At 43.6% G+C, this 5,992-nt stretch overlaps 1 pseudogene; it reads right to left on the reverse strand.

Annotated features, from left to right (window-relative positions):
• Positions 1-5,633: 5,633 nt before the first annotated feature.
• On the reverse strand, positions 5,634-5,752 carry LOC112475655 (annotated as a pseudogene).
• Between the last annotated feature and the right edge of the window lie 240 nt (positions 5,753-5,992).

Here is a 5,992-nt window from a genome sequence, read left to right on the forward strand (position 1 = left end):
TCTTTCTCTGTCTGACTTATTTCACTTAGCATAATACCCTTTAGGTTTATTCATGTTATTGCAAATGGCAAGATTTCATTCTCTTTTATGGCTGAGTAATATTCCATTGTTTCTATGTGCCACCTCGTCTTTATCCATTCATCCATTCATGGACACTTAGGTTGCTTCCATATCTTGGTTATTGTACATAATGCTGCAGTGAACATAGGGGGGCATATATCTTTTCGAGTTAGTGTTTTGGATTTCTTCAGATAAATGCCCAGAAATAGAATTTCTGGGTCACGAGGTAGTTTTGTGTTTAACTTTTCGAGGAACCTCCAGACTGTTTTCCATCGTGGCTGCATCAATTTGCAGCCTCACCAACAGTGCGTGAGGGTTCCCTTCTCTCCACATCCTCGCCAACACTTGTTATTTGTTGATTTATTGATGATAGCCGTTCTGACAGGTGTGAGGTGGTATGTCATTGTGGTTTTAATTTGCATGAGTGACACATCTGATAATAACAGTGAACATCTTTTCACATAGCTATTGACCATCTATATGTCCTCTTTGGAGAAATGAGAAATGTCTATTCGGGTCCTCTGCCCATTTTTAATTGAACTATTTGTTTTTTTTTTGGTGTTAAGTTGTATGAGTTCTTTATAAATTTTAGATATTAACCCCTTATTGGATGTATCATTGGCGAATATCTTTTTTCATTCGGTGGGTTGTCTTTTTGTTTTGTTGATTGTTACCTTTGCTGTGCAAAAGCTTTTTGGTTTGATGTAGTCCCATTTGTTTATTTATTTATTTATTTTTTGTTTCTTTTGCTCTAGGAGATGTATCATAAAAAAATATTACTAAAAGCAATGTCGGAGAGTTTGCTGCCTATGTTTTCTTCTAGAGTTTTTTGGTTTTGGGTCTTATATTTAAGTCTTTAACCCATTTTGAGTTTATTCTCGTGTATGGTGTAAGAAAGTGGTCTAGTTTCATTCGTTTGCATGAGTCCGTCCAGTTTTCCCAGCACTATTTATTGAAGAGAGTATCTTCACTGCATTGTATATTCTCTCCTGTTTCTTCTTTGATCAGTGAGATTCTTGCTGACACTAAATGCCCGAGGGGAGAGCTGAGGCTGCTCCTCACGTTCCCAGCAGCTGGAAACTGGGGCTTTCCTTTCACAGATGGTTTTGCCCACTCTCCAGCCCAACTCCATTCGACTTTTCTTGGCTGAACTTTACGGCTCTGATCACTCAAAAATCATGGTAAACACCCATGGGTCCCATTCCTCCTCTCTCCCCTCAGTGGTTCAGCACTTACCAGGTTTGTTCCTTGTCTCTTAGCATAACAATAAGTGATGATTATGCCCCTGAAAGCTTCTGTGCAACGAACACTTCCTTTCTGAATTGGCTTCGCAAGTAGAAGCTGACCCAGTTTTCACAAACAGCAGAAATGTCAGTGCGAATTTCCCATCTGACACCACAGTGGTTACCCCACCTGTGCTCTTGGCACAGTTTCCACTGCTTTTGGTACTAGAAATGGATCCAGGAACCAATGAGATAGAGCGGCAGCGTGCAGAGAATGTTCTAGTGAGAAGGGGCACAATAGGCCCCTTCCCAGGAGGCATCGCCTAAATGCTCTAGGGAATAAATGTTTCTTGGGGAATGAGAGTGAGAGAAGCATTATCAGGGGAGCTCATCTTTTCCACCTCTTTCTCTTGTGGTGTGAAGGTCGTTGTATTTTTCTTGACGGCTCATCTTTTCCACCTCTTGTGGTGTGAAGGTCGTTGTATTTTTCTTGACTTGAAAGTTACTGAAAGACACTCTGCTTGCTAAGGCAGCGCATGTTCTCTGGGCACTTGCCCGAAGGGAGGCGACGGAAAGAAAGGCAATGGCGGAGAAAAGGAGGGAGACCAGGGGTATCAAATGCGTTCCTCTGCCTTTCCGAGTCCTTGTTTCCTCGTGAACAACCTGGAAGTGAGAGCTATCGCAACGGTAATTCCCTGAAAGCTGTGTTGAGGGGAGTGAGAGACGACGCATGCGAAGCTCGTGGCCTCAGGCCTGGCACACACCAAGTGCCCAGTGGACGGTCACCTGGGGAGGCTCGAACCCTCTTTGCCACAGGGTTCTTGTGCACTTCCTCACTCTCCTTGGAGGTCGAAATTCCTTGCTGTGGTCTTCCTAGGGATCCTGCTCTCTGTCCTCATAGCCTTCATGATAAAGATAATGATGACTGCTATTTACCGAGCACCTACCACGTGCCAGGCCCTATCCGAACGCTTTATGTGCACTGACTTGCTTAATCCTTGCAACTGCGCAATGAGACAAAAGTATTATTATTTCCAATTTACGTCTGAGGAAACCAAGGCACAGGAATGCTTTATTTTGCTGCCCAGCTGCTGCCACTAAAAAAGCAAGCCACTGGCCTCAGGGGTCAGCCTCCAGGCTACCCTGTAGCTGCATCGTTAACTGTGGAGTCTTTTGTGGAGCTAATCAGGAAAAAAAGAAAAAATCTAACAACTCTTTGTAACATCTTTTTGAGGAAAGCGTGTTTTGAGTTCCAAAAGCCAACATATCCGTGAACTTTTGGACCGAAATTCTTTTCTCAAGTCTGGGCTGCTGGTAATGGGGTGGGGCGTGGGGCTCCGGGCTCTCTGGGGCTGAGCGGCGTTATAAGGTAGTGAGGTCACTCCCCATCTCGCACCCAGCTCTGGCCGAAACTCTCACCTCCCAGTCTGGGTGCCGTTCTTCTGAGTCGCTGGGGCCGGAGGGCTTCCAGCCGTTACCTTATGCTTCTGGACGGTCCACCTGGACTGGTTTCCGGTGGCTTCCTACACACAGCTCTCCAGAGGGAGCCTTGCCGTTTCAAGCGCCGGCTCCCATGTGGGAGGCCTCATTCATGGAATGGCTGTTTGGGTTACCAAACATTTCAGCTCTTACCTGCCCCTTGCTTGAAAGCTCTTTTCACCTGTTAGCAGCAGGGAAATGAAAAAGCAACATCATCTTTTCTGTCTCTTCATCATATAAAGGAAGCGCTTAGTGCCTGCTACAACTTCTTTATAGCTGATGATTGTAATAGCTCTTATTTAATGAGTCTGTTCTGTGACCTGGGCACTGGGCCCAGGTCTTTATATACTTTCTCACCAGTTTCTCAGATGAAGAAACTGAGGCCCAGAAGAGTTACAGCACAGGCAGAGCTGAGGGTGAAACCCAGTTCTGTCGAGCGCTAAAGGCTGATTTCCTAACCACCAGGCTCTCCTGCCTGCAGCTGCCTCGTGGTCCTCTACCGGGATAGAGGGGGTGCCTGTGGGGTGAATCCAGACGACAGAAAAGTTTTTTAAAATTCCTGTGTTTTTTTTTTTTTCCTAGAATTTATTGTTTATGGGATTGACTTGTTTTATTTAGGCTAATACTTAAATTAATTTGTGAGTTTACAGCAGCTCAGGGTGTTGAGGGATAAGAATGCAGCTTGAGCGCGTGGGAATCAAAGGAAAAAATTGGATTGAGGTTAAAAATTAGCCCCATAGAACCAACAAAACGATGGCTGTAGAAGTGGGTGACCAAGGCTGGCTATGTGACCAAGTGTTACGGTAAATTATAAAACGACGAATTCCAATCTACAGTGCAGTTTTGTTAAGTTTAGGCACTTCTAATTTGGGTTCATGGTGATCGAATAGCTTGCCTAGCAAAACAATTTCTTAAAGATCATACAAACGAATAACATAAACAAGATCTTGGCCTATGGAAGGTAAACTGGTTTGGGTGAGTTTTTAGTGCCTTAGATGCATTTCTTTCCAGGTGAATATTAGGTACCTGTCTTATTCCCAGTTCATTAAAGTGGCCCCATAGAGTCCCTCTCATAGGGAATATGACTCCCTTTTTAGGCAGCCTCTGTTAGCTGAGGTTGTTAGCCTTTTCTAAAAAATTCTGGGATTAAGATGGAGTCAGATTGTGAACGGTCTTCCTCCTGACTTAATGAGGTTTGGCTTGTCTCTGGAATTTTTCATTTCTGTACCCATAATGCTTTATGGTCAACATCAGCTGCGTGGTGGTGTCACGTCCGTCCTTGTAGCGTATACAGTGCAGTGAGGAAATCACAGTGAATGAAGGAAAACCAACCAGTCACAGGGGAAGGGGGCTGGTTCCCCACTCAGGACTTCCCTTTTTTCTCATGGCTGTTTCTAGAAAACACAGGCTGTCCCAGATTCAGATAATTTTAGGGCTAGAAGGGAGCTTAGATGTAGCCAGTTCCCTCATTTTCATCTGTTTCCTTAAAAACACAACCCAAAGAAATGCAAAGAAAATCGGGTACCTTGTGGGTCTGTCTTCCCAGACCAATGTCATCTTTTAGCAGCGGCATCTGCCTACCTGCTCCCATGCACAGGCCTCTCTGCCCCCCTCATCCCATTCTTATTAACTCGCCTGCAAAAAAGCCTTGTGGGTCTGTCTTCCCAGACCAATGTCATTTTTTAGCAGTGGCATCTGCATACCTGCTCCCATGCACAGGCCTCTCTCCCCGGCTCATCCCATTCTTATTAACTCGCCTGCAAAAAAAAAAAAAAAAAAAAAAAAAAAAAAAGGTCCAAGAAGATGAGAATGTGATGCTGTGCATCACGCATTTCTTTTTTTGACACTCTCTTTGGGTTTTTCAACATACATGAATAGATAAAAGGAATCACATACATATTCAGGCCATGTAAAAAATGTCCAAATTGCTAAGATCATGAGTTTAACTGATACTACTATTTAGCTTAGTCCCTTAGTAACGGACTGTCTTTTTAATGTCACAGTTCATGCATTCATTCAAGGTTGACTGTCAGATGTCATCCATGAATGGGAGAGAAATAAAGTACAGACCTTGTCCTGCGAGAGTTCACAACCGAGCAGTTGAGGCAGCCTGACTTACCTCTCTCTAAGAGGGTGGACACCTTGATTGTTTCCAGTTATGGCAATGATTGTTCTGACTCACAGCTTCCCCAGCTTGCTTGTGAACAAGGGCACTCATTTCCCAAGGCTAGTTGACTGGGGGTGCAAGGAACACTGGGAGAGTAGGGAGAATAAACGACATGTTTTGATCAAGTAGACTGGGTGGACTCAGCTGTGATGTGACTTGTGATGACAGCAAAGGCTGACAGTCAAGTCGATTTGCAGTGTCTTATACCTGGATGAACCAGACATCCATAAATCCTTGACAGCTGACCCTATGCTGGGGGCGCTGTGGAGGTGGAAAGGCATCTATCATTGCAGATCTTCTTTAGAGAAGAATTTGAGCCCCAGTAGACAAAATTCAATACAAAGACAGTGTTTCATGCATCACTTCTAAAGAGTATTATAAGTGAATTCATTTCATCGTCTGCTCACCCCCAAAGTTTTCTGTTTGGGAAAGGAAAGCTCTGACGATCACAGCTTCTACTTCCAAGGCTCAACTTCCTTTATAGATTCAGGTTTTCTTGAGGTTAACACACTTGTTCTCAATTTCGAAAAATAAAACAAGCTTATGTTCAGATTTCACTACTGTTGTTTCGTTTCGATTTTTTCAATTCAGTGAGTGTTCCATTTTAATAAGCAGACCACACTTTTTTTTTTTTAGTCAAAGCAACCCTTGGTTGACCTCACAGACTGCAAGGAACTTGTCAGCTTACAATCCCTTATTTTTTACGCCTACAGCACTTGGTTTTCCTAGGTGGTCTCCCATCTACGTACTAACCAGGCCCAACCCTGCTTAGCTTCCGAGATCAGGCAGGATCGGACTTGTTCAGGGTGGCATGGCCATAGACACTTTTTTTTCCTTCACCAAAGAGGAGGCACAGAATTGCAAGAGCCTTTCTTAGGTTTAGTCCAGACATCTGTTTCTCCGAACATTTGTCTTTTACCTGAGTGATAACTAGGAGAAAAGAAATGAGAGAAATCGATCGTCTTTATTTTCAAATAGAATTATTTATGAAAGCACATCCACGAAATCTCTGAAACACTGATAAGTTCTTGTATGTATAAGATTACAGTGATTAAGGCATAAA

Source organism: Pteropus alecto, unplaced genomic scaffold (assembly GCF_000325575.1).
Source record: "Pteropus alecto unplaced genomic scaffold, ASM32557v1 scaffold11, whole genome shotgun sequence".
NCBI classification, from domain to species: domain Eukaryota; kingdom Metazoa; phylum Chordata; class Mammalia; order Chiroptera; family Pteropodidae; genus Pteropus; species Pteropus alecto.